We start from the raw sequence: 18,732 nt of genomic DNA on the forward strand, positions 1-18,732 counted from the left end.
AGGAACGGCCGTGCGAAAATATTTTATGGATCTAGGTTTGCGTAGGGGGCGCAACTAAAGAGGTGATAAAAAAACTTTTTTTTTTGCAGTTTATTTAAAGAGGCGCGAAAAACAAACAACGCCAAGCTGGCCAAGCTTAGAGCCATTAATGATAAAACAGATGCGCCACATGAGCGGTGGCAATCAGTTCATGGAAAGACGTTGGATCATCGACACGCGATGTTTCATCTCAGCTCAGATTAATCTTTTCCGCGAAGCGGCGTGTACGGGCAGTACGGGTCGGTCAGGTCAGAGCCGGTCAGGTGGGTTTGCATTTTTGTACCGTGATACACGCACCGTGATAACGCGCACTGTGATACACGCGTGTCTAAATTTCCCCACAGCGTGAAATTCGTGTAACGAGTGTCGACAAAAGTTGTGGCTATGAAAAGTTGTCCACGAAACGTCCACCAAACGAGTTTCAATGAAACGATAGGGACCCCCAGACGAGTTGTGTGTTCAGCAGAGAAGGGCAGAAAATGAATCCATGTTGAAATAACCCGAGACTGGGGTATTGAGACGTCGTCCTGTCTATTTTCTGTCCCTTCTACGCTTTGTTGCTTCTTCTCTACCCCAGTCTCAGGTTATTTCAACATGGTTAATATTCACCAGCTCGCCTGCACCCTTACGATTTTTTCTAAGAAAATGAATGTTTATTCAAGTCGAAATATACAGCCCCTTCGAACAGAGCAACTTACAAATCACTCGCACAATTTTTCTTGCCAACTTGTAAAACATGACTATCATGACACAGTAACTTTGTTTTAGCTTTGATGGCTACCTTTAAAACGGACTGCCATGCCAAAAGGTATACAGAAACAATATAAAATGTTTAGATAGGAGCAAATCCCAAGCCTCAGAAAATAAAGCAATAGTTAATAACTGCAATAACAAATATCATGACAAGGAAGAAAGATACAAGGATTTCAATCCCATCCTCTTCAAGCCTGTTTGACTGACTTTCATCACAGATCAGTACATCACCAGGAATCGAATTAGCAAGAGTGCCAGTAGGCTTTTGGGTAATGACAGTTCCAAAGTGCCATTCCATTATCGGCAGCTCTGTGGTCTGGACAACCTCGTCCACAGAACTGCCGCTGACATTCACAGAAATATTTGGAGTGTTGACTACCAAGCTTTCCAAAGCCATCACTGCCCTGGGCGACTTGGCAGCACTCAGCATTTGAGGTCCAGGGACAACATGGGTCAGTGGCAATGCATTGTCCGTGTTTAGAAGAGGCACCCTAAGTCCCAAGGACACAGCAGTGAACATCCCATAGGGCTTTACCATTGCAGTCTTCGTCGTCAGCGGTTTGCACCGAAGTGTAGAAGCCCTACTCAGATCAGAAATTCCACCAACAGCCATGGCTGATATCATGGTGTTTGGTGCCACCTCACCGAGGTGCAACGGAAAGCATTCCTTCGTGTGAGGTGATTTGAATGGTTCACACGTGATCACACTTGGACTAGTTGTAGTCATCAGTGGAGATTCCATGGCACAAGATGTTTCAGGAACAGCCTTGTCCAAATCAGGTATCTTCAGTACCATCCCCTCACCTTCTGTTTGTGGAAATTCTGGTGTGCGAGCAGCTGTTTCAGGGATCTCAAGGAGATGAACAACCTCACTAGGTTCAGCAGTCTTTGCCATTTGGTGAAGTTGTGGCACTGAATTTGTTGTTCTAGTAGCCTCAGATGAATCGGAGGACAAACCAGGCTCTGCAACCTTTGGCTGCTTGTGGTCACTTTGTGGCAGTAGAAATTCTGTAGTCTTAGATGGTCTGGGCGCCTCGGACATATCAACCCTCAATATGACCTTTGAGGTTTTTGGCACCAGTAGGTCGTTCTGTGAAAATTCTGGTTCCGAGCTGTGGAGTGCATTGGAGAGGTCAATGGCAATACTGGGCTCCACAGTCCTTGTCTTGGTCTGGTCACTTTGTGGCAATGGCGATTGCGGGGTGTTGAATCTTCCAGCTGCTTCAAACAAATTCACACTGGATTTGATGATGTTGGGCATCATCTCGTTGCATTGTAGCACAGTGTCTGTAGTGCAAGGCATCTTCTGTACATCTATAATGTTTATCATCACATTTCTTTGTAACTGTAAAGGCTCCGTAGTGCAGGGAGTCGCAGGCGTTTTGGACATATCCATCTTCAGATCGTTTTCCATGGTATTTGGAGCTATATGGTCAGCCTCTAGCAGTTGAGATTCAGTGGTGCAGGGTCCCTTGGAAGTCTGAAACATACCAGCAGTCATAGTTGGCTTTGCCATGCCTGGTGCCGTTCGGTTGATTTCTGGCAAGGGGGGCAATACAGTGCAAGCTGTGATGGGGGTCTTGGGCACATGCATGCTGGGTTTCCAGGTTTTGGGCGTGACCTTGGTGACGTCTTTCATGAAACCCTGCGTACTGAGAGGCACCCTTGGTGGCTTCAACACAATGGGTGTGATGATGTCAGGCTTCATTATATTTGCCATCAATGATGTGCATGCACTGGAAGGAACTGTTGCTGTGTCAGGAACAGCATCACCAATCACACAAGGCTTTAAGATCAGTGGTGATGTCTCCTCAGCAGTCAGTGCTTCTGGTTTATGCAAGGTGAGGAGTGCCTCGAGTTGCTGAGGTGTTCCATCAATGGCAAGAGCGGGCTTCATGGTAGCGCGAGTCTCGTGAGCACACTGCAAGAGTGGAGGCTGCACGCCAGAGGAGGTCCTGGGTACCTCTGGCAGCATTTCACGGGCATCTAGGGTAGTGCCAAGTTTCATTAACTTTGGAACAGTGTGTATCTGAGGAAATTCCAAGTGGAAACGTTCCTTGGAGACTTTGGGTGCCTCTAGTGCTTTGGCTTGCACTCGAGCAGCCAGAGGTGGCACGGCTTCTGAGAGGGTCGCCGAGGACGCTCCCAGGAGCGACATTGTGACCAGCTGTGTTCCCCGTTCAACACCTGGCACAGCGGACACAAAGTCGAGTTCTTTCTTCCCGCTGCTTTCAGAAACTAGCTTGAAGGTGCAAAACGGCCAGATGAGCACTTCCTGGTGATGAGTGAAAAACGAGTAGTTACTTATGTCCCTCACCAGTTCTGACGGGATGCCATTTAGAGTTAGGAGCAATTTTCGATGGCCGAACCTGGAGGCCCAATATTGCGACACACTCGCAGAGATGAACTGGGAAAAAGTAACCGAGTCATCCGGGTTTTGGTTGAATACGTCGACCCCACGAAACAAGGTTTTCTGTGAACACGGCGGCAGTTTTTCAAACGCTCTGATGAGAAAAAACCAGAGGCTCTTGTAGGGGAAGGCGTCCCAACTGCTCCGGTTAGCCTCCGCTCGACGACAGCAAGCATTCAAGCTTCGACACACGTTTGGCTTCTTTGCGGTGTAGGAGATGATTGCCAGGTAGCACTCTTTTTCCATCACGTCGCACAAACCAGTCCACGAACACCGTAGGCCGTAGAGCTGTTCTGCCCCTTGCCATGCTTGTCGGTATGACGAATCACTCACGAATTCCACCGCGCGAATGCTGTTGGCCTCGTCAAAACTGAGTTCTCTTGCTCGTTGCAGGTAGTAGCGGATCCCGTCGTGAGCACTGTTCCCGGAGCTGCTATAATTCATCTTCGACCGCCGTCTTTGCAATACTTCACTTCAGCATACGTAACCTAAAGCTGCGGCTAACGAAAACAACGCCGCCCATAGTTTCGCTTTGGAAACGGTGAGCGGAGTCGACTGTCAGCGACGGGCCAAAGAGCACCGGAAGGACCGGAAGGTTCTCTTGTTGATGGAGTTGTCAGAGTTGTGGCGAGCGGGGTTGTAGAGGCGAAGGGGAGAGCCGGGAATCTCTGCGTTGGTAAATTGCGAAACCTACAGCCCGCGAGAGCGAATGAGAGCGACGAAGCCAGAGCACGTGACAACTCGAGGAGCACTGTTACGCTTTTTCACTTGGACGCTCTGATGGGCTCATTTGGGCCTTAGAATCGAGTTGTTTTTTTTTATGTTTAGTAGGGCCGTTACGGTAACATCCCTCACAGAACACATAGCCCTGCGAATATCCTCAGGAGATCGCAATGTCCCATGCACGTCCTACTAGCGTCTATGGGACCATAATGTCTCTCCTCTGGGATGGGGAAACATAACAACTAGGTTTTCGCCGTGGAACTGGAAATGTCAGGCGTCCCAATGAAGCATTCCATGTGCATTAAATCTGGGTAAATGAGCAGCATCGCACTCTTTTACGGATTGCGCCGATACCGTTCAGTTATATAGCAGACGACACCGGGAGCACGGCGCAAGGCCGTGCCGACAGTCGGACGGCGGGCGCTTTGCGTTGCGTAAAGCGAGATTGCGCAGGGGCAGATTTAGAGGGGGGGGGGGGGGGGGGGGGGGTCCGGATGTCCTGACCCCCTCTTGATTTCTGCATGCGTAAAATTTAGGGCGTAAAACGAAGGAGAGTGGGAGGGGGTTCCTAAACATAAGGTACGCTAGACCAAAACCTGACCTCCCAAACCCCTCAAAAAAATCCTGTATCCGCCCCTGAGATTGCGTGAAGCGAGATGATTCGTTAGAATAGCCGCAGTAGAGAGTATTCACTGGACGCCATATTTGAGTGCGATGTTTAGAGCGCATGCTCAGAACGAGCTCACATTGAAATGCTGTTAAAGGGATATATACTTCAACGAAATTTGAAATATTCCCGTCGTGTTCAAAAATAGGTTGAATATGATCCACAATATCCGTAAATGACAATCGCACGTTTGTGTTTTGAGCCTGGTGGCTGTATGTTTCGCTATAAACGGCCCACTCTGGCAAGCGCTCAGAGAAGGCCCAGCGGACACCACGTGACATCCAACGCAGTCGTGACGTAGGTCGTCTCGGGACGAGCAAAGCTACGGCGACGCTGACGTCGAGGAGATGGCCTAGTCGTTCCAGCCACCGAAGCGGCTGCTTTTGTGCGAATTTCGAGTAACGGGTTAATCCTCTATAATCTTGTAGGCGGACAATAGCGACTCCTGCGACACACAAAAGGCATTCTCGGGAAGAGGGGAGTTCCTCATTCCCCTCTTCTCTCGTCGTGGCCGGAGGCGAGACACTCACCGTCACTAGCTGTCAAGGTTCCCAGACGGGCATTACAAGCGAGGCGTTAGCGACATCCACCAGGTGCTCTTTCCTAATCGTTTAATTCGTTTTAAAATTCCTTTTCGAGACTTTTTTTAACAAGATATTGGTATGTTCGATGTGATACTGCTCCATTGAACACATGTAGACCAAAACATAAGCGCCGAAATTTCGTTGAAGTATCCCTGTCTTGATGGTGCGTATGCAGTGTTGCAAAATAACTGTGGAAGCCCGCCGCCAGCACGCGCTAAGCAGTCGAGCACACAGCTATGGCCACCAGTGAATGCCAGGGCCGGTTTGCTCATCTTGCGGACGCGGCCGCGGCTGCGGCCAAGAAGGATTTTTCTGTCACGTGACTAGCTCCATGGGGACAAGGAAGTACCTAGCGTCCCTGCCTAATGGCGGAGAAATCTGTATCGCTTCAAGCACAAAAGCCTAATTTCGCCCGCAGAAACTGACTGCAGGGACTTTCAACTGGAGCCCAACTGACCGCCCCCTTATACTGTAGGAGCGGCAGGTAAAAGTACGGCCAGGGAGGGTAAATACGAGCCAAAATAAAGAAACAACCACGCGAGATAAAAGCGGTGGCATATAGGTTGTCTGCAAATGACGTCAATTCGCCATTTTGTTGTTAGTTTGTTTTTTCAAACAAATTTACTACATTGAAGGATTACATCGCAACCGGTTGAGATGATGTCAGCGGTGCTGTACGCATTTGAGGGGGCATGTAAATCCTTGGAATGCTCGAGTTTGGCACACGCCAGACAGCTCACAACAACAAAATGGTGGACGAAATTACGTCAGTGAGAACACCCTATATTTATCTACCTCCACCAGCGCCGGCGGCTCGCGCCTTCTGTTGAGGTCGAGAGGTTAAGCGCCGGTACTTGACGTCTCTAACTTTCTTTACCAACTCTCGCCGCACCTCCCGCATCTGCTGTACACTCCGCGGAAAGTTGACAATATCTTCCCATGCCCGTCTCTTCGTTCGCCAGGTAACTGCGCTGCTGAATTCCTCTAGAATTTGTTGTTTCCGTTTTCCAACTGCTCTGATTAATTCCATTTGTTAATCCAAAGTCATTTTAGGTGTTTGCGTTAGAGAGATGGTTTGCGACGTCGACGCCCGATTCATTTTTGCATTCGGTTGTGATTGTCTGCTATTCTAACTAAAATTCAACAAGTAATGTGTTAATATTACAAAACGATTGCCAAAGCAAAATGTAAAAAGTAAAATATATATATATATATATATATACCTTTTATTACATTCCATGCAAGTAAAAGTATGATCTCTTCGATTTCGGTTTTACTACTTTCTCAGACGTTTGACTTGCTGCCTTGCCTGTAGGATTTCGCTCAATCAATGCTTCCACAGCTGGGTCATTCCACGCCAAACCGCACGACGAGGTGGCTTGACCTCCTCCGATCTTCACCAAAAAATCCACAGTGGTAGTCAGTTGCCCCATAAGTAATCGGACAAAATATTTCTTCTAAATATTTGTTTGTTTTGTGGCGGCCATTTTTTAAACTTTGAGAAAAGTGCCTTGATTGTAGAAAATTTCAACATTTGTGTAATTAAGTCGAAATACGACAAAATTATTATGACATCGGAAGAAGACTTACAATATAATGCTTCTTATGTACTTTTATTATCATAATAAAATAAAATATTTTCAAATAGTTTTAGGCCTAAGAAAGCTAACACAGATCATGCCATATTCATTGAAATATTAAATCAACCTAAATCCTAGACACTGATTTGAAGCTTTTTTTTTCTGAACAACAGCTTCCATTTTGATTTGTTAAAAAATTACTACATCTTAGAACCTAATACTTTTTATTAAAAAAAATATGTGAATTACGTCAGTTTTCGTGATTGGCAATGTTTGGAGCAATAAAAAAAATGTTAGCCCTCAGTCTCGAACAAAACATATATATCAATATATAGCTCCAAACTTCTACAATGAAATATCAAAAATTTAGAAAGGAACTTTTTTTTAAATTTAAGAAATATATTTTTTTTTTTCTTTCGGACAATAAGACAATCTGGCGTTACGCTCTTGAGCAGGCTAGTTGCATCCAGGGATGGGCAAAATACATGCAAATATGTATCGAAATACAAATACAGAATACTTCGTCAAAAATGTATTTAATTACAAAGCTAATTACATTCCCAAAAAAGCATATAAGTACAAGATACAAATACAACCAAATGTATTTGGTCTCTTCCAAATACTTTTCCAAATACATTCCTCAAAATTTGCGTCAGCGACTTCAGGGCACCTGCAACGGGTTTCTGGGTATCTCATTTTTATTTTGCATCGCACATTCGGGAGTTAGTGTGCGAGGCTCTAGTAACGTAATAGAAATATAATCACAAAAAATGCAATCAGCTTGGACGTGAAAAAAGTACAGAGCTTCAAGCAGCTTTTTTTTTTTTGTCGATTACATTTTGGTGTAGGCCAACGAATGAACCGAGACGACCAAGACGCGCAGCACTAGCTAGAGAATGTTTTATTGTCGCAACTCGCACCAGTTACGAAAATCTGGACGACCCGCGCGTTCAGAATGTTCCAGACAAAAATATAGAAAGAAATCAGGCTGGAAAGCATCACAAGTTGTCACATGCAGTTATTTAGCCAGTCTGCCTGTGAACGTCGATTTCGTCACTATTCTTGCCTTGGACTAGCACCGTAATCACAAAGTCACTAAACGCTTGTGCTTGACTGAGAGACACTGAATTCGGTGCAGAACGTAGTTTTTTTTCCTGTTCTGAACAGTGACAATAAATTTGAGGGATGTATTTTCGGCCGCAAAATTGTATTTAATTACAATTGTACTTGAAATACCCACATTTTAGTATTTAAATACACACGTCAAATACATTACCCAATTTGTAATTAAGTACAAATGCAAAATACACAAAGTATTTGAAATACTGCCCGTCCCTGGTTGCATGGTAGAACAAAAAAATGCGCGAGCGCATTTCAAGTGGTGAAGACGATAATACTACGGATCGTTCCGAGCACCCTTTACAAGTTATTCTATTGATCTTTGGAACACTAACAGTGATGCGTTACAATAATAAAACCTTTACGGCTCATTTTCAATGGGCGCTCGGTAAAGCAGACGAAGGATCCGATGGGAGCGCCAGCTGGTATGCCGCAATCACATTAATGAGTGAAAGGAAACCGAAACTAAACTTGTGAAATTTCTTAGAATGACATAATTGGTCTTAACAGTCCCAAAGCTAATAGAATATAAAGAAAAATGTTCCCAGGCATTTATCTAAATTGATGCACGCCACGCATAACAAAGACTTGCAGGCGGAGGAATTTGTTCACGGAAGGGCGAGCTAAACTTTTAGCAGACGACATTAGTTTTTGAACGACTGATACAAATGTGAGCGAGGAAACACGCATCTTTCAGAAGCAGTGTAAAGTGAAATGAGAGCAAGAAAACACGCATCATTCAGAAGCACTGTGAAGTGAAAGAAAACTGATCCTGATTTTAGCAAGATGCCACGGTCCAAGAGGTGTGCGGATCCGTTTCGTTTACACAAGAACTTTTGTTGTGGAACGAAGGTGATCACCTCAAAAGTTGCATCCGCAGTTCACTACTTGAAGCTAATAGTTGGAAACTACCTATGCGTAAAATGCAACACGTGTGCACGACGAAATCAAGAACATTCAGGCTGCAAGTGCACAGCTGTCACCAGGTCAGTTGAGTGAACACGAGGGGAACTTTACTACAGATGGAACGTCACCTAGCCCTATGCGAACTTCGAATCCTTGAATGCTTCGTTGTCTGCCGTAAGGGAAGCCAAAGTTACCCTGAAGAGGTCCTACAAACAACGGCAAGGCTACGCTAAGAGAAAGCTAAAAAGCCTGCAAAACACTTTTTCTGCAAAGCTGCACAGAAGTTTAAACCTTCGTGTCCCGACTCCCAAGTACAACTTGCGCTGAGACCCTTGCGGACGACTACCTAGGTCTTCTCTGTGAGTTGAAACAAAAATTCAGGAATGAAACCTCAAGGACTAATAAAATGTCTATTTTGACGTTAGCACCGGCATCATAGATTATGTTGCAAGTGGCCGATTTTTCTGGTGCAACAAAATGGATGGTGCGCAAAGCTAGGAAGCTCCGAAAGAATGGCGGAGTACTTTCTGAACCGGACGCTAAAAACGTACCGCGTCTTCTGGAGAGCGTCAAGACCTCCATTAGAAAGTTTTATGAGGACGACGCAGTAAGCTACTGCATGCCAGGAAAAAAAGACGTCATTTGCGGAAAACAAAAACGGTTAATGCTAATTAATCTGAAGGAAGGAGGCTTTTCTTCGATGGAAAAGCCAATGCCCAGACGCACAGTGCGGATTTTCCAGTTTCGCCTCGTTGCGATCACGGTTGTGTGTGTTAGCAGGAGTACCCGGCACGCACACAGTTTGCGTCTGCTCCTATCACCAGAACATAAAGCTCCTGCTACACGCTGCAGGAGTGAACGTAAACTACAAGGAGCTACTACGTTCTGCTGTGTGCAGTATAGAGAATGAAGACCGCATGTTTGGCAGATGCCTTTCCTGTCCAGGTCTGGAAGGACTTAGAACTTCATTGGGTGACAACCTTCGTAGTTTGCAAGCCGCTGCAAGCTGCAAGCTACAGCTCTTGTTTCCGCAAGCGGAATGCATATTAACAGAAACACTTGTACAATGAACACATCAAGAGTTCGTATTGCATAAATGGATAAGAGCGTTATGGTAACGCAGTCTTCTCGCGACTTCTGGAAATTGGTGCCGATCCATCAACCAAATTTTCCCGAGTGGCCGTTTTAGTACTGTGTATGGTCACCGCCCCTGCAAAGTACTTCTGCAGTGTAGCAGCGGCAATGAAGTGGACTGTATACCAGAAGGGAGCATAGTTTTATTTTTGAGTAAAATAATAAAAACGAAGCTTAGCGTCCGCATGCTGCAAAGAGGAGTTCATTTCAAAAGACACTCGGAAACAACATAAAGTAAATATTCATTATCCATAAGACTTGGTAAAAATGGTAAAAATATTCATTGTTATCTAGCCCTTAGGCGCGTCTGCGATGCAAAATATAACGAGGAAGGAATCTTCCTCGACGAAGTCCCGTTCAAACACGGTTCTGTCAGTGACGCCGACTTCCATCCACCTAGACGTCACGCCGTCAGGACAGGCCAGGGGGAAAGACGACCCTTGGAAGACTTCTTTAAGGAGGTACGCCTTAAGGATGTTGTCTTTGCGACGATTGTTGTTCACCATTCTAAAGACGCACATCTTGGCTCCATCCAAGAGTTCAATGTCGCCGCCGGCTTTGCTTGGGCCGGCAATCGTCCAGATGGTCACCTTTACCTTGAGCTCCACCGTGGAGATTCCGTCAACGCAGCCCTTCAGCTGAACCTTGTAGCCGGGCCCGATCATGAAGATGTCGCTTGAGATGTAGTGAATACCCACACGGATTTTCGAGAAGGGAGAGACAGTCCAGTCGTACATCGTGTAGTACGCCGCTTTTTCAGACTTGCTGTCCTCGAATTCAGCGAATCTGGTAGAACAGTCTAAAGGCCGTCTCAAGGCGTCGATTCTACTCAAAAGCTGGGACAAGTTGAGTTTCTGCGTCCTCTTGATTTCATCCGTGCTTCGGGAGATCAACTCACCGATGGTCTTGAGAAGATCTTGCGATGGCAGGGACGGTTGCGCCCCCAAAGACGCTACGCCAAGCGCTGCTGTCACAGGAGAAGACGCAGAAGCTACCACCGTCGCAGAGGCTTCCACCGTGGCAGGAGAGGTTGACCTTGGAACCACGTTCCTCTTCTGTGGTTTTGCGTGTGCAGTCTTCACGTGCGAGACAAGATTTGACCGTAACACGGGGGCTCGACACAGCTGGCAAGTTAGGTCCCAGTGGACACAGCCGCCAAAGTGCTCCAACATGGCCTCGACAGTTCCGAAGAACGAGCATCCATTAGTTTTGTTGAAGCAAAACACGATGAGCCGAAGGACGTAATCCTTTGCCTTGGAACTCGGCTGTAGTGCTTTCTTGGGGCGGAATGATTTGTCGTCCACCGGGCAGTGAAGGGAACTCTTCGTCTTCTGCACGACTCCAGCGAAGCAAGCCGGGCAGAAGATGTGCGTGCAGGTCAGCGTATAGGTTTCCGCAGGGACCAGGCCACACAGGGCGCAGATGGGCGGTGCTGGGGCGGTGTCCTGGAACTCTAGTGGCCTGCCGTTCACCTCCCTGGAAAATCCCGTCAGCCTAAACGTTGTGTTTGACTCCATCGTGTGTGCGAGTCGGTCGCCTGAAATCAACTGGAATCGTACACGGCTAAACGGAGCAGTTTTAATAACCCCGTGGTGGCGCTGTGGTGGCGTTGACAGTGACTGGCAGCCCCGAACACGCCCACATGTGAAATAAACTCGAAGGAGCCGATAAGGGAGCGATTACTTATCATTATTCAGTCTGCATATTTCACGCGAGTTGAATGCGTCTGCTGAATGCTTCAAACGACTACGTCAGGTTTTCGCAGCCGCGACTGGCGAAAGAGCAAAAATGCAGCTCTTGCTGATACATCATGATAATCATAAAGCCTTTATTTGTGCCAAGAAACAAACAATATTGGTTTGCAATGTGGCGCAGTGAAAACGTTATGCAGCTGTAAAACGTGCTCAGCTATGCTTATTTAAAAATGCAAATAACAATAAAGCTAGCATGCAACAAAACACGACAGTGCATTGCTAACGACGGAAAAATATTTCACCTAATTCCCTTTTGAGATTTACGTAGCTCTCAAAAAATGTCAAGATTTGCATGCCTAAGATTGTTTACCCATATCTGCAATCCTGTTGTTGGTGATACCATGTTTTGACTGTGGGTGGGGACACAAAATGAGACCTCCCCCATTTGAGCTTTTATGTACAGTGAATCACTGTGCATAGAAGTGTCGAGTCACTGCCCCGCGAGCTATTCTATGTAAAAAGGCAATATCACGCGATAATCTTCCGAGGGGTAGACACTGTCGGCCAAATGTATCAAGCGGGAGTTCATAGTCGTAAAAATGCCTTCGGCCAAGGAATTTGTCATAGATTGAACGTACGTACTAGGCGTCTTAGAACTGACTCTATTTCGACTGCATCATGTAGAGTAAGCGAATTCCACACTACCATGCCAAAATCTAGCCTAGATCTGATAATAATAATAAAAAAAAAGAACAAACGACGGAAACAAGCATAGTTTGCAGGATTTCTTGTTATTCGAGTAATCATTTCAGAACTGAAAACGGGATTTTGAGCACCGGCTCAGTAAAAATGTGTAATGTGGTAACGTGAATTTTTGTGTTTTTGTGTTTCACGCAATTGCATCTGAAAGTTGCGACTGTGAACTTCGGTTCTCCAGCTGCGATAACCTCCCAGAAAAAAAGGATCTGGAGTGCCGGGGCGCACTCCAGATCGTAAGTATAAATATTTTATTTTACGGTACCGCATCTGTGTATAGAGTAGTTTTTTTTTTTTTGTATGCCTAAAAGTAGACGCTAGAGCCGTCAAAGAGCCAGGGCCCACTGCAGATCGTAAGTATATATATATTTTATTTTACGGTACCGCATCCGTTTATTGGGTAGCTTTTTTTATTTATTTTTTATTATTATTTTATTTTGTTATGGAGATCGTAGAAAGTTCGGTCGCAAACCTGCAACGGGACCAATTTTGCGTATTGTGGCACCCTCTTGCACCATGTGGTTGCAGTCACACTTGGGTAGCTCGCCTCCTCACCTATCCAAACGCAGTAAAACGTACATTTTAGCACAAAGCTACGCGCTGGAGCTGAGTGACACCAGATTGCGCGCGCTTCAAAATGCATAAAAAAATGATTGGGCGGAAAAATGGCTGAGATGTCACCACTCAAGCAAAAGCGCGCATCACCCGTTCACGCCGCGTCGCGGCGACAGGCTGCGGCGGCTCATTACAAAAAAGTAATAAACAAACAAAAGGACGACCCCGAAATGAACATTTCTCACCTTGTCTCAAGGTAATGTCCTGTTTTCGTCCCTTTGTTATTTTTCTTTCCAACACTGTCCCTAGTCTAAACACAAATAAAAATTGAGGTCAAAAGACAAGAAACCACGAACTTTTACCTCAGACCGTCATTCAACCTACTCGACGAATCACCGTTCGACAGTTTGTCCCTTTCGAGTCTCGACGAGTTGCCCTTCGACGAATTGCCCGTGGACAAGTTGGCCGTCGACGAGTTTGTTTTCGACGAGTTGGCCGGATCGCCTGGATAAACCGCGAAATTATTCAACTAAAACGAAAAATAAAACGAAAGCGAAAAAAATTGGACAAGAAATCAGAGTGAGGTTAACAGTCTTTCACGAACCTTGAATGATAAGTTAGCACAAGCAAAGGAAATATACTACCCTAAATACAATTCGTAAAAACTTCGCCGCTAAAGTTTTGGGCGTCACCACCATATATATATATATATATATATATATATATGTGTGTGTTTTTTGAGTTGCATTGTGATGCACAGTATCTGGGAAGCGTGCTTGTGGAGGCGTGTCGAGCTGACTTTGATATCTGTATATCACAACAGGGTTTTCTTTTTTTTTTCTTTTTTTTTTTTCTCTTTTGCTGAACGTTTGATAATGTCCCTAACAAATTCTTGAAACGATATGCGGAATGGGTGTCTGAATTATCTAACAGTCATATTCCGCGCATCCTTAGCCCAAGACGTTCTTCCTACTGACTGGCTAACGGCAAAATTTCAACTTCCCTCACCTGCGTCTGTCATCTTTGAGCACTTTGAGAGTTTAAACGCTTTTAACCCAAACGGATTCCGGCGGAGGCTGTCGAGTCACACAACTGCCAGAAACGATATGCGGACCGCAAGTTCGTCTGCTTCTTTTTCAGGGGTGCCGTAAGAATGCGGAGCTTTGATTCCCTTTCACTGAAGGATAGTGACTATCCTTCCAGTCAGAGCCAATCAGAGCTCGGCGTTTTTCTGACGTCAGCGCAACCCCCTGCAAAAGAAGCAGACGACTTTCTCTCCGCGTACCCGTGTGGGGAAAGGGTGTTGTGTATTCAAGTTCTCCCCCCCCCCCCTCCCCCTTTCCCCACACGCACACACACACTTCCCCCAAAAGAGAAATAGAACACGTTTTAAATCGAAAGACAGATTGCGGTTCGGTAGTCTTATGCTACTGCTACCTTACGTACAATTGGAATGCTTTTGACTCGGATAGATTGAAAGTAGTTCGAGTTTCGTTTATTGCTCTCAACAAAAGTGTGCCTGCACCCCCCCCCCCCCCCCCCCCCCCCCGCGGCTCTTGCAAGTTTCGTGGCTTTGTTTGCGGCTCTTAGGCCGGGTCAGCCTGGGGTGCTATGCTGCGCTTTTTTGACTCCCAGGAGACCAGGGAGAAGGAAGTGAAGTCAACGACACAGCAAACGCAGATTGGGTGTTGATTTTGTTTTCTTCTGTCAACATCCAATCTGCGTTTGCTGTGTCGTTGACGTCACTTCCCATTTCCTAGTCTCCTGGGAGTCCAAAAAGCGCAACATAGCACCCCTGGCCACCCCTGTACTAGATGCACGTAAAATAAACGCCACTGCTGACTCTGCCCACGCTTAACTGCAACACTCAAATTGGTAATCCCCAAATGCAGTGGCGTACCAACTTGTTTCTGAGTGGGGGGCAAACCAGAACCTCCCCCCTCCCCCCCCCCCCCCCCCCAGGACCGGGGCGGTGCCCTTTGTAACCCTGTGGCGCCGACGGGTAGTGTTTGCCGTGCCCAATGACGACTTTTTCTGGGGGGGGGGGGGGGGGGGGGGGCAAAACACATGCCTTGCCCCCCCACCCTGAGAATTGGGGGGGCCAGCGCCAACTTGCCCCCCCCCCCCCCCCCCCCCCCGGTTGGTACGCCCATGCCCAAATGTCACATCCCTGAAAGCAAGCTATTTTATTGCAATACATAATTTTGACTTCACTAAGGCTGGGGGGAGGAGGGTCTCAGTCCATTTGTTAACCCCCCCCCTTCCCACTTTAAACCCTGCGTTAGAAACTATGAATGAGTGGTGCAAGCGGTCAAAAATGCAAATTAATCCCCCCCCCCCCAAAAAAAAAGAAAGAAAGAAAGAAACCCTTTATTTTCAAGAATCACAAATAAGATTAAAGGGCCCATGAAACGAATTTTGCGCTGGAATAAATTACTTTATACTGGGATTTTACTAATAGCACATCGTTCAGTGGGCCAAAAGAAAAAAAGTAGAAATTCAAAAGCCAGACTTTCGGTACGAAAACTTGAAAACACAGCAGACTATTTCGTACCTCCTTCCCTTCGTAAGCTCTCTGCCTTTTCACTGGGATACATCCGCAGACCCCGCAGCGCGTCACCGGGCCCAAACGCACGTCACACGGCACCGGAGCTCACTTAATCCCTTCACCCCTAAGCTGACATTGTGGTAGAACCTACGCGATTGCCGGGCCAATCAGCCGCCTCCCTTTCATCACCTGACCTCATTCTCTGCGCGTGGGTATGCGCGAGAGAGCGGTATCACGTGGCAAAAGAGTTGCTGGCCCAACGAGCACGTAGCTTCCACAGCACTGTCAGCTTCGGGGTGAACGGGGTGGGGAAAGCAACTTTTGTCCGAATTTCGAGCGACGGGCTAATCTTCTAGGGGGAGAATGGCTGTGCCCGGGTACATAAACGAGATTCCGAGCAAAAGGGGACTCCCCCATTTTTGTCTTCTTGAACTGTTTGGTAAAATGCGCGATTTCTGAGTTGAGGAGGAAAGCTAAAGAGGAAAAAGTTGGAAAAGCGTTTCATGACTCCTTTAGCGTGTTGGTTTTTGATTATAAACTTGACGGTCCCCTCCCCCCTCCCCTCCCCCCCCCCCCCTACTTTAAACCCTGCGTTAGAAACTATAAATGAGTGGTGCAAGCAATCAAAATGCAAATTGACCCCCCCCCCCCCCCCCAAAAAAAAAAAAAACGAAGCTATTTTTAAGAATTACAAATAAGATTAACGTGTTTCTTTTTTATTATAAACTTGACGATAGTCCACTATAGCGCTCGCCAGCAATTTTAAATACCTATACTCCGCGTCACTAGTTGCGTGCAGTACAGGCGAAGGCAACGCCAGGCGAGGGGAGAAAAGGCAAGCCCTAGGAAGGCTGGGGAGGAGGAGAGACATCTCCTTTCCTCTCTAACGTTCTTAGAGGGGCACTGACACATCAAAATCATTTTTTTTATTATCCGAAACGATTGAAAACGATGCCGGGACATTAACCTCAAAATTTGAAATTTGGAAATTCAGTATTTGTGAAGTAAAAAAACAATTTCCAAATGCCGAATTCGAAGTTCCCGCGCGATCGGCGCCGGTGCCTTGACGTCAAATATTGCGGAGCCCTGAGAGTCCACTTTCTTTCACCACTCCCTGCTGTTGCCATGGCGACCCAAAGCGAAGAGGAAAAGGAGCGAGCGCCGGCGTTGCGGCGGACCGGTTTTGAGCGGTGTCGCCTGTTTTCCTTTGGAGGATACAAATCCAGGAGACAGCACTCACTTTAACGGCACCACAACGAACTCCCGATTTTTGGTATTTCAAAAAGAAGGACCGTAGTGCGTTCGCAATTGCGTTAAAAAACATGTTTTAGAATTGCCGTTATAAAATGTTATAAAGATGTCGCCTGCAAAGCTTCTAAATTTCATGATTCTTGACGTCACGAATCAAAAGAAGCGAGGAGGCGAAGGCGGGAGAATCAAACGCCAAAAATAAAAAAGGCGCGCGCGCGCGCGGGAAAACATTTTTTTTTTCGCGATGCGTTTTTTTTTTTGCGTGTCTATGACTGCAATTTGCATCGTTTTAGACAATAAAAATAAATACGGCCTTTGGGGTGTCAGTGCCCCTTTAGTGCTCTCCCTTTGTCTCTTCGCCTGGCGTTGCCTTCGCCTGCACCCCCTGCTCTCGCGAAACACGTCCACTCGGCGTCGAATCTTGATGAGTATCCAAGCGTGCGAAGGCACAGAGACGCAGCACTTCGGCGTGCCAAGGAAGCTCTGAACACGCCGCGAGACCGGCGAAACTTGCTTTCGACGAGTTGTGCTTCATTCCTGAGGCACCGCGATTTCGCAAAAATTACCACGTGGTCTCAACGGCAAGTCTCACAGCTTACGCAAAATTAAAAGAAAAAAAAAAGAACTTTTTTTTTTGGCGAATGACGACGAACGAGTAGAAAACGTGTCTTTAGCACGGCTGCCACCGGCCTCTGCAACGCTAGCAAAACGAAACTTTTCGACATGCGAGATGGCCGCCCGGTGGCTTCACTCGCGCCGCAGCAACCAAGCGGGGATGCGCGATCCAGCAATTGTCATAGAGATCAATGTTTGAGACCACCTTTTTTTCTTAGAGTGCTATAGTTGTTCCCCGACCTCTTCCCACTTTAACATGTTTCTGCCCCCTTGCATATTGCTTCTTTTTCTGCTCCTGCTAAGCTTTTCCCCAGACCCCCTGAGTCCACGAGGCCTCGTTACTGTTGGCCAGTGACTGCACGCGTTCGCTTCTTAACGAATACATGTTCCAGAGCGAATGCTTCACGCGTTCTCCCTCTTTCCACTTTAGCAAAGCGAGCGCTGGAGAGGAAGTCGATCGCCTTCTTTCCAGCGTCTGCACATCAAAACAGACAAGGGCGGGGATCGAGCCCAGGAATCATATCACTTCTGTTGCGCATGATGTCGCTCCACGCGCCCTGAACTGAGTTGCCCTCGCAGTTGTCACGCCAACCGATCAGTCATAAAAGTATTGTGCAAATAAACCAATGAACCATTGAATAGCTTTGAGACACCTTGTAGTGTTCTGCGCATGTATTGGAAGCCTGAGCCGGTCTTCATAAACAACGACGACTGTGCAGCGAAACTGCGTGTCAACGCCGAGACTGCATGTCTGGCAGTTTCATTTGAAAGATGGGAGAAATCTGCTCAGATGTTAGCACTACGGCCGGTGCCTCCTCTCGCAGCAGTGAAGGTCGGCGGCTGACACCGGGATCGTAAAAAGGACGGCGAGGCGGAGTGACTTTGCACCGGAAAGACCTTTGGCCTCGTCATGCTCCTTGGACAAGCCTGTCTGCGCGTACGTAGTGTATAGGTATATATATTTTTAATTTCTCTTTGGTGCGTTGTTTTGGACTGCATCTGCATGGAAGCTAACTTTGTCACCGTACAGTGGCCGTTAAGCTAACAGCGCGGTGGCAGCTAGTGATCGTTAAATCAGTCATGCGTCTCTTTCGCCACGTGATCAGGCTCTCCCGCCCATTTGCAAAGAGCGGGAGGCGGCTGATTGGTCAGTGGGCGAAAGGGAGGCGGCTGATTGGTCCGGACTCCGGCGAGCGCGTAGCTCCCACCGCACTACCAGTTTAGGAATGAACTAGTGTCAAACCTAGGTGTTACACTAGTTCATCGCAAGAGAACTCGTTCGGGTTTTCTTGCCCGAAATGGAATATTTTATTTTTTTCTGGTGGTCACGCAAGCATGTCATAAGTTTGGGCTTTAATAAGCTTCTCTGGTGACGCCTGTGCGGCCTTTACTGTTACA

This window comes from Ixodes scapularis, unplaced genomic scaffold (assembly GCF_016920785.2).
Source record: "Ixodes scapularis isolate PalLabHiFi unplaced genomic scaffold, ASM1692078v2 PGA_scaffold12__126_contigs__length_90152505, whole genome shotgun sequence".
In the NCBI taxonomy this organism is placed as follows: domain Eukaryota; kingdom Metazoa; phylum Arthropoda; class Arachnida; order Ixodida; family Ixodidae; genus Ixodes; species Ixodes scapularis.